The sequence below is a fragment of the Ursus americanus genome, chromosome X (assembly GCF_024610735.1).
Source record: "Ursus americanus isolate L20-20 chromosome X, mUrsAme1.1.p, whole genome shotgun sequence".
NCBI classification, from domain to species: domain Eukaryota; kingdom Metazoa; phylum Chordata; class Mammalia; order Carnivora; family Ursidae; genus Ursus; species Ursus americanus.
The window spans coordinates 102,456,589-102,467,740 of NC_142164.1; positions in this window are offsets into that span (position 1 = coordinate 102,456,589).

Sequence of the window (11,152 nt, forward strand, 5' to 3'; positions counted from 1 at the left end):
GTGCAGGTATTTAACTCACCAAATCTCAGCTCCATCATCTATTAAGTGGGGATAATAATGGTACCTGCTTCATGGGATTGTTACATAGGATTATGTGCCTGGTACCTAGGCAGTGCTCAAAAAATGTTAATTGTTGGGGCACCTGGGTGCCTTAGTCAGTTAAACATCTGCCTTCAGCTCAGGTCATGATCCCAGGGTCCTGGGATGGAGCCCTGCGTCTGGCTCCCTGCTCAGTGGGGAGCCTGCTTCTCCCTCTTCCTCTGCCACTCCCCCTACTTGTGCTCTCTCACTCTCTGTCAAATAAATAAAATCTTTAAAAAAAGGTTAATTGTTATCATAACTTCTACAGTAATGGTTCAATATACAAAACAGGAACAACTGAGAGAAGAAAAAATAGCACTTGATTCTATCCCAAATTGCTTTTTCCATAAAAATAAAAAACAGCCCAAGTATTCATGGGAGAAGTGTACCAATGTTCACAACGTACTTTAAAATGCACCAAGGGACATCTAGGTGGCTCAGTTGGTTGAGCGTCTGACTCTTGGTTTCAGCTCAGGCTGTGATCTCATGGGTCATGCCCCATGTCGGGCTCCACACTCAGTGGGGAATCTGCCTGAAGATTCTCTCCCTCTCCCCCTCCCCACCCCCACTCTCTATCTCCCTGTCTCTCTCTCTGGAATAAATAGATAAATTCTAAAAAAAAAAAATTTAAATAAAATGCACCAAAAAATAAGTTAAATGGATGGATGGATGGCAGGATGAACAGACAGACACGTAATAAAACAAATATACTGAAATGTTCATTGTAGAACCTAGGTGATGGGCATGTGGGTGTCCACAGCACAATTTTTCAATTTTTCTGTATATAGATGATGGGGGAAAAAGTAAATGACATAAATATTTAAATTCTGCATGATTACTAAGTATAAGCAGAGACTCTGTACTGTACAACTTCAAGTTTAATATAAACACCTAACTATGAATTTGTTCTTCTCTTTTAGGCTTAAGTGTTGAACTTCAGTTTTCCTTTCTCATTTCAGAAAAATGTTTACTTTCACCCCAAATTCTTCTATCTTGTCTGATGTTCCAATGAATGCTTCTTTCTTGTTCTGTTTATAAGCAGATTTTGTGTTCAAAGCCTTCTTCCTATACAAATTGATAAGAACCATGAAGCCCACCTACTTTATCTTACCCAAGAAAATAAAAGAAGGAATGTGGGGCCCCTTCTCTTTTAACAGCCCAATGGGCATGATCTAATTATCCCAGAGATCTAAGTTATTTATATTTTATCTATCCTTTAAAATTAGGCAAATTCTAAGGCGATGTGTTCCAAGACTACATTAATTCTTCATAGAGAAATGTGGTTTTCTTTGTTCAAATTTCTATCATTGTTACCTCTTCTTGTGAAGTGCTTCTTATTTGGCCCATTATTGTCTGGATCAACAAAACAAGAGAAATGTCTGGCAAACACAGTTGGTTTGCCTTTTGCATAGCCCTTCCCCACTTTCTTCCTTGCTTACCAGCTCAAAAGAATATCTACAGGTCAAAAATTAAAATGGAGGCATGGTGGAACCCAAGTGAGTTGTACTGGACTTCCCGTTTCTCCCTAGTTAAAATAACATGATTGAAAGTTGAAAAGGCATAAGAATTTAGATCAGTTATGGCTGCTGTAGAGTTGTGAAACACGTCTACAAATTCTCTGTTTTCCCATTGAAAGATGCAATACCTGAGGGGCACCAGGGTGGCTCAGTAGGTTAAGCGTCTGCATTTGGCTCAAGTCGTGATCCCAGGGTCCTGGGATTGAGCCCCACATCCGGCTCTCTGCTCCGTGGGGGGCCTGCTTCTCCCCCTCCCTCTGCCTGCTGCTCCCCCTGCTTGTGCTCTCTCTCTCTCTAATAAATAAAAATCTTTAAATAAATTTAAAAAAGAAAGAAAGATGCAGTACTTGAAAGGGAGGCTGACAAAATGAGACTAGTTTTTCCAACATTTAGAATAAGAAATCTACAAGGAATTCAAGGTTGGGAATGGTCTTTAGGAAGTCAACCAGAACAGCCTGCAACAAGTACCTTTATAATAAATACAAAATAAAATGACCATCTTATTGGTAGAGGGATAAGAAAGAACATAGATCTACTTTGCTACCAGGTGATCATTTTGAGGGCTAGTAATTTATCAACACCTGAAAACAATTTTTAGTTATCTTATATAATTCTTGACTTTTTTATTGTGATGCTTTGATGTCGATGCCTGTCCTTATCAGTATTTCTTTTTAAGGTTTTTGCCTTTGTTTTGTTTATCTTTGTTGTAGTATAATGCACATACAGTAATTATAGAATATGCTCTAATTTCAGCTCAATACATTTTGACATATGTGCACACCTGGGTCACCACAACCAGACCAAGATCTAGAATATTTCCAGCACCCAGAAGGCTCTCATGACCCATCTCTGTCAATACCTACCCTCAAAAATAACCACTATTCTGGGGTGCCTGGGTGGCTCAAACGGTTGAGCAGATGACTCTGGGTTTCAGCTCAGGGCATGGTCATGGGATTGAGCCCAAAGGCAAGCCTGAAGTTGAGCCCCACGTAGAGCCAGCCCCAGGTCAAGCTCCACACTCGGCAGGGAGTCTGCTTATCCCTCTCCCTCTGCTCCTCCTCCCCTCCCCCAGCTCACCCTTGCTCTGTCTCTGTCTCTCTCCCTTTCTAATAAATAAATTAAAATAAAATAAATCACCACTGTTCTGACTTCTATCATCATGTATTAGTTTTGCCTGTTCTTGAACTTCATTTCAATGATTTATACAGTATATACTCTTTCATAACTGGCCTCTTTCATAATGTTCATGAGAATCAGTGGGGGTTCTGTTTATTTGTTTTCTTATTTGTTTTTGGGTAAGTAGTATTTCATTGTATGTACATATTATAAATTATTCATCTATTCTTCTATTGATGAGCATTTAGGTTGTTTCCAATTTGGGGCTGTTATGAGAAGGCTGCTATAAACATTCTTATAATGCACATCTTTTGACAAACACATGCACTCATATCCCTTGGGTACTTTTCTAGGAGTGGAATTTCTGGATTATATGGTAGGGATATACTCAGCTTTAGTAAATACTGATGAACAACTCTGCAAAGGTTTATCCCCCTATTTGTTTGTGGTTTCCAAGGGAAGGCATTAATATGCTCCCCGATGCTACCTCTTCTCACAGATCCAGTACTTCTAAAGAGAAGTCTAACAACATCTCATTTTTCCCCCATGACTAGCCCCATATAATCCTTTCAGCCTTTCTCTGTTGCTCTAACTACAAAGGCCTGCTAAGAGGAAACTACACTAAGTGAATATTTAAGGCTTTCTCAGGACCTAATAAAAAATAAGCAGGTAAAAGCAATTGATTTTTAGGTCCATTTTATTTAGTTTTTTAAAAGATTTTATTTTTTTTAAAGATTTTATTTATTTATTCGACAGAGATAGAGACAGTCAGCGAGAGAGGGAACACAAGCAGGGGGAGTGGGAGAGGAAGAAGCAGGCTCCTAGCAGAGGAGCCTGATGTGGGGCTCGATCCCATAACGCCGGGATCACGCCCTGAGCCGAAGGCAGACGCTTAACCGCTGTGCCACCCAGGCGCCCCTTTTAAAAGATTTTATTTATTTGAGAAAGAGAGAGAGAGCACGCGCACAAGCCAGGGGGAGGGGCACAAGGAGAAGCAGACTCCTGCTGAGTAGCGCCAACTCAGGGCTCGATCCCAGAACCCTGGGATCATGACTCGAGCCGAAGGCAGACGCTTAACCAACTGAGCCACCCAGACACCCCTACATCCATTTTAATTCCATTTCATTTCATAAACTTGAGTAACTCTTTTTTCCTTTTTTTTTCCTTCAGTTCACGCCTTGGTGGTTTAAAGAAACAAATGCCACTAAACCATGGGCACATTGTGAAAATAAATGAGTAAAGTTCTTTAGGCTTCCCGGGGACAGGAAGGAGGATGGGAGGAAACGGTTACAGAAATGTAATCATTATTGTAATCGGCCTGCAGTGCTATGAATAAGTCATAATTATCTCACAATCGGAGCTAATGCTGTGATGCTTTCTCTTGTCGTGTCAACATATGCACGTACATATCAAGAAGAACCACAGAGCTGCTCCAATGCTGAACACCCCAAGCCCCCACTGTACATGCGCACTGACCTCATGTTCTAGGAAAATGTTCAATATTCTCAGGACTAGGAGGGGCATTTTTACCCACAGAGGCCTCACCTTTCCTTATTCAAATCATTACTGACTTTTTGTGTGGAAACCCCCATAGCATTCAACTATAATAATGGCCTATTTATATTGAATTGGAAGGGGGCCTATTTCTGACATTTCTGCAGGTGCATTCTTAATTTAAACTAACACAAATCCAAGAAAAATGTCATATTCTTGTGCATATGGATGCTTCCAACCTCGTCTTCATTCCATTCTTATGAGTTGTCAGAAAAAGAAAAAGAAAACTAGAGAAATAAGATAATGAGAATGAAATCTGGAAAACTGCTGTATCCATAAAATGGCACATATTAAGTGAGCTAAATTGGATGCCAGCAGTTTCATTCTGGACCAGCTATTTTGTTGTTCTCAGATTTTTTTTTTTCTAAAGCACATCACGAAGCAATGCCAAACCCAGGATGTGTGTGTCGATTTCTGACAGATTGAGTGGTCCCTGGGGTCAAAGTTCAAGGTTCCCTCAGATGCTCTGTCTCTTCTGCACCAAGACTCAGTTGATGCATGGTCCTTATAGGGCCCCCAACAAACTAAACGTGAAGCTCTGCAGGAGGAAGGGCCCAGACACTCGTAGGTTTTTCAAGCTCTCCAAGTGACTCTGATGTACAGCCAGCTTTGACAGCCACCTCTGTCCAGCCCGCCTTGCTCTGTAGGCAGTAAGAGGAAGGCAGCATCACCTAAACTGTGACAGCCACATTCAGAGTATCACTGATAAGATCTGTAATAACTACAGATGGTGTGAAATGGTAACTAGACTTAGAGTGATGATTTCATAACATATATAAATGTCAAGTCACTGCACTGTGTGCCTGAAACTAATATATTATTGTATGTCAACTGTTCTTCAATTTGAAAAAAAAAAAACAAGTTAAAGTGAGACACTGTCTGGGACATAAGGCACTCTCAGTGAGTATTGGTGGAATTGAATCATGATGAGGAAATGTTATGTAAACGTTAAATTCTATATGTCTGCATTGTTATTACAGACTTTAGAGTTGGAACCGATCTTAGCTAGTTTGTAAATTTCACTAAATTCTAAACCAATGTAAAATAATACTGTTTTTGCAAAACAAAAGAAGGAGAATCAGGAAAACCGTGACAGTGGCAGGAAGGTCAGCTATCAGACTGCTCATAGAGAACATAACAGTTCTTCATCTTGTCCCAATGCTCATCAGCTTCTAAAGATATAATCGTTTTGATGTGGAGGATCTAGAAGGGCTCTGATATAGGCTGCTTAACTAGAGCATGGGCCCTGAACAGAGACCATGTATCTTTTTTTTTAAGATTTATTCATTTATTTGAGAGAGAGAGAGAGAGCAGGATGGAGGGGCAGAGGAAGAGGGAAAGACTCTCAAGCCAACGCCTCGCTGAGTGCAGAGTCCAAAGCGGGGCTCAATCTCACAACCCTAAGATCATGACCCGAGCCGAAATCAAAAGTCTACCCGACTGAGCAACCTAGGTGCCTCTAAGACCATATGTCTTGAGAGACCAGCAGAGTCCCCCCAAAAGTCTATCTGTATGTGTGTGTTGATACGCTTTTTGAATAACAGGACAGGGGAATTACATGGCCCACTACCAGAGGCAGGAATAAGAGGTGGGAGGACAAATGAAGACTGTCCTGGTACTAGTTCTCCAACTGGCCCCAGAAGATAGAGCCTGACTTCCAATCAAGAGAAGTGCAGGGAGGGGCATGCCTGGCTGGCTCAGTTGGTAGAAGTGTGACTCTTGATCTTCGGGCAGTGAGTTCGAGCCCCACATTGGGTGTAGAGATCACTTTTTAAAAAATAACAGAAGTGCAGGGAAAAGCTAAAAGGACCATTTAATTAAAGATTCTATGAGGCATGACTTGGGGGAAGCATATGCAATTTTGTGGTCTCCATGCTCCGTAAGCACCACCCTGCCTCCCCAGGATGAGCACCTTGTTCACAATCCCCTTGGCATTCCCAGAAGAGCCACCAGAGAAAACATGGTGGGAACCAGAGGCATCATCAAGCAGTGTCAGGAGCAAAAGCCATCAACAAGGAGGACGTGGAGCATGAAAGAAACAATATGGCAACTCTGCATGATGATCCCTGAGCACACGCATGCCTCCCCCTAAAGACAGAGAAATCCTCCCGTGGAGAAAGGGGCTTTGTGGAGGCTGGAAGTCCCCTGTGAGCTAGAAAATCTGGATTCCTAACATTAACACAATTCCATCTGTAACCACTAGTAAGTGAGGCTCAGAGATACCCATGTTACAATAATTTATTGTACAATACTGAAAAGGAAATAGACCTGTCAAACATACAAGTGTTCTCTTAAATTTTCACCTCTTTTTGTGAATTAATAAAGACTTGTGAATAAAAGAAGCCTGTATAGCAAGGGAGGTCCTACTGTTGCAAAATTACTCAGAAAGGCATCAAATAGGGGTGCCTGGGTGGCTCAGTTGGTTAAGCATCTGCCTTCGGCTCAGGTCATGATCCCAGTGTCCTGGATAGAGACCCACATCGGGCTCCCTGCTCAACAGGGAGCCTGCTTCTCCCTCTCCTCCCAGCTTGTGCTCTCTGTCGCTATCCCTGTCTCTCTCTCTCAAATAAATAAATATAATATTTTTTAAAAAGAAAGGCATCAAATAACTTTTACTGTGTATCATAAGAAAATCAGTTTTTCTCTTACACCATAATACCTATTGGAAACTTCTGAATCGATTGGCAAATAAGTCATAAAATCTTCCCCCATCCAAAATCTATTAGCAAAACAGAGTCAGAACAGAGTAGGTAAGGAGAAAAAGGAATCTTTGGTGAGGGGGAAGTAGATACCACTGCTCTATCACATTCTTGAGCTCTTTCCACCATTCATGAAAGTTGAACCCCCCCACAGAGCTGGAATGACTCATAGATCCAGATGCAGTAAATGGCTCCTAATAAACCCCTGGTTTTTCATCGTTAGGGTTTCAGGTCTCATGACTTAAGCCATTGATACTGGGCTTTATTTGCTGCCCAAGCATACTGGCCTCTGCTAAACAAACGTTCAAAAAAAAAAAAAAAAAGAAAAGAAAAGAAAAGAAAAGCAACGTGGCCTCACAGAGTGAGTTCAGGGACTAATACGCTCAGAAAAAAATGCTAGCAAACCACGGCAGGTTAGGGAGCAAATTCCACAGAGCGAACCTGACTCAGGATCTCTGCTTAATAACTGCCACTAAATATAATTTAGACAAACTCATACTTGCAGTGTTCTGAACAGGGCTATTAGTGCCACAACTGAAAGAAAAAGTCAAAAACATTCCCCAATTATTGAAGTTAAAAAAGAAAAACTCTTTTTTTTTCTTACGGAGTTTCCCTTCTACTTTCTCCTATTTTGAGAACATAGATATTTTCTAATTTTTAGTACTTGATCATAGCAGAAGAAAGAAACGTCCATTTCTCAAAAAAACTTACAGTCATGAAAAGATAGAAATAAACAAGCAGAGATTTACTCTAATAGTATGCTTAGGAGTGTAGACCATAGGATCACATTGTAGGCAAAACTACCTCATACTTGGTCGTTAGCATGCCTTGATAATTAGAATTCTTTGGATGAGGTCCAAGACAGAATTCCATATACCCAATTCTATGTTAATATTCAGAGCACTAGAGAAGTGCCGATTTGTTTCCCCAAACAAAGATAAGAGCCACCCAGGGGCTCTACTTTCTAAATGAAATCATATTTAATAATCCCTAGCACATCATTTGTATTGGCCAAAACACGGTTGCTATCCCATTGAGATTTACGTTAGGGAGAGCAGCAAATGGGAAGTCACAGTACAGCTCTGTCATTAGCTGGGTTTATGCCGAAAATACTAATACAGAGCCCTCAGTGCTGAGGCTCAAGGTCCAAAAAGGGTCTCTCTCTGTTCTGAATCCAAATGTGAGAGATGAGAAAAAGATATGGCTTGGCCTCTAATACTGTGTGCAAGACGGCCAGACTCTGACCCATATAAGGAGGAAGCAGAAGAATTCTGATGTGTTGCCCCAGCTTTGTGGAGGAAGAGGAAGAATAAAGAGCCACATCCCTGTGTCTGACATGTGATTAGTAGGACCCCAGAAGCTGGGACACGTGAAACATCCTGGCCAGCCTCTGCAGTCCAGACAAGTCAAACGTTTGCTCAGAGTAGGGTTTCCAAGCATCAACTGAACTATCAGTAAGGAAAAAATGTGCAACGTGTCAATAAGCATGCTGGTAGGGGTTTATCTGTCATACCAAGCTAACACAGACAGCTAAAGGGGTTGGGGAAATTGAGAGCAAGGTCTCACGGTTCAAATACGGGTTTCCCACTTACCAACTCTGTGACTTTGTCAAGTTACTTCACCTGGGCCTCAATATCATCATCTGTAAAATGAAGCTGGTAATGACACCTACCTCATATGGGTTAAATAAGTTAAAACACTTAAAGCACAGAATAGCACCTGCTACATCATCAACAGTCTGTGTGCTATTATTATTTACAACTTCTTCTGATGAATTCAAATTAGAGCCTTTAGCCAGAAATGGATTACGATTAAAAACAAGACATTTTAGGGTGCCTGGGTGGCTCAGTTGGTTAAGCATCTGCCTTCGGCTCAGGTCATGATCCCAGAGTCCCAGAAACGAGTCCCACATCGGGCTGCCTACTCAGCAAAGAGTCTGCTTCTCCTCTGCCCTTCACCGTGCTTGTGATCTCTCTCACTCACTCTCTTTCTCTCAAATAAATAAATAAAATCTTAAAAAAAAAAAACAGGACATTTTAAACAAAAAAGTCAGTGATGGGAGAAATGAGATTGATTGGGCTGGAGATGAAACAACAAAAAATAACATATTGGAATCAAATGAATTCTTCTCTAGCAATTGACAGTACATAAAATGAAAATAATGTACCTAAAATGCTCTCACAATGTCACTTAAAGACAGAATAAAATGGTGGCTGAATTCGTTACAGGCTTTAAGCTTTTATCATGTTAAAACAGTGCACGAGTCATCAGCAGAGTTGAAGCAGTGAAATTTTTCAAAATAGTTCTGCGGTCCTTGCCAAGTTACAACATCATTTGGAAACAACACACAGTGAGCATAAAAATAAGGCTCTTGGTTCTTTCAGCATAAATTAAACAACTTAATGTTATTGAAAAAATTATGCAAACAAAATTTAAATCTGATTATATAAGTACACATAGGATCTTTCAAAGCAAAATACCACAACACACATAGAAAAAAGCTTACTAGAAAGAAATAGACAATGTAGTTTAAAAAAAGGGGGAAAGACTTAATCAGATACATCACCAAAGAGGATATCCAAATGGGTGTTACAAATATAGGGAAAGGGGCCCCACTTAGTCATCAGGGTAACGTTAATTAAAACTTCAATGCCATATCACTACACAACCACAGGATAGGTAAAATGGAAGAGGCAGACAAAATCAAGTGTTGACAAGGGCATGGAGCAACTAAAACTGTCCACCACTCCTGGGCGGGGGGGGGGGGGGCGTGGAGAATAAATTGGTTCAAACATTTTGAAAAATGGTCAGTATCCACTGACGCGAGCATAAGCACTCCCTATAAGGCAGTGATTCCATGTCTACTTATATACCCACCTGAAATGCATACCAATGTCTACTGAAAGGCGTGCACAAGAATGTTTACAGAGCACTGTGTGTAATAGCCAAAAACAGGAGACCACCAAATGTACACCAACAGAAGAGAAAAGAACATTGTGCTATATTCACACAATGCAATACGATACAGTAAGGAGAATAAATAAACTACAACTACACAAAATAACCCAGTGAATCTCATGAACAAAACTTTTTTTAAAAGATTTTATTTATTTGTCAGAGAGAGAGCACAAGCAGGGGGAGCAGCAGGCAGAGGGAGAAGCAGGCTCCTCTCTGAGCAAGGAGCCCAATGTGGGACTTGATCCCAGAACCCTGGGATCATGACCTAAGCTGAAAGCAGGTACTAAACTGACTGAGCCACCGAGGCATCCCATGTGAACAAAACTTTGAGAAAAAGAATGCAGCCAGAGAACAGCATGTATTATATGATCCCATTCAGATAAAGTTCAAAGGCAGGCAAACCTAATCTATAGGGTTAGAAGTCAGGATAGTGGTTACTCGCAGGAGACAGAGACTGAGGCTACACAAACAGGATCTGGCGTTCTGCTTACACTGGCTTGTTCACTTTATAAAAATTTATTAAGCTTTTCCATTATGAATTCTACACTTTTCTCTATGTATGGCATATTTTAATAAAAATTTCACACTTTTAAAAAATGCTCAGTAAACACTGATTTACTGATACTGCAACACAAATGGAAGTTCCGTGAAGGGAAGAGATATTTGTCTCTTACTCACTGATGTGTCCTAAGCACCTAGAACAGTACCCGATACAGAGCAGGTACTCAACAGAATGAATGGTAGATAAGCAGACTGCTCCAAAGAGAGAATTTGTACCATTACCTGCAAAAGCTAGAATAGAAACCAAGAATAGTGCCTGATACATAACAGATGCTCCATTGATATTTACTGAATAAATGGTTATGTGTTCAAGGGCTGATGTTATATGAAGTCCATAATTCACCTGCATATGAGTATGGATTTGTGTATTTCTCCTTTTTGCCTATTGTTATATATGTTCTTCCAGGTCACTACAAAGAAGACTTTTAGTATAAAAACCACTTACCATTTATTCAACAGGAATATAAGTCTTTAAGGGGCGCCTGGGTGGCTCAGTCAGTTAAGCATCTGCCTTCGGCTCAGGTTATGATCTCAGGGTCCTGGGATCAAGGCCCTGCATCAGGCTCCCTGCTCAGAGGGAAGTCTGCTTCTCCCTCTGCCCCTCCTCCCTGCTTATATTCTCTCCCTCTCTCTCTCAAATAAACAAAATATTTTAGAAAAGGGAAT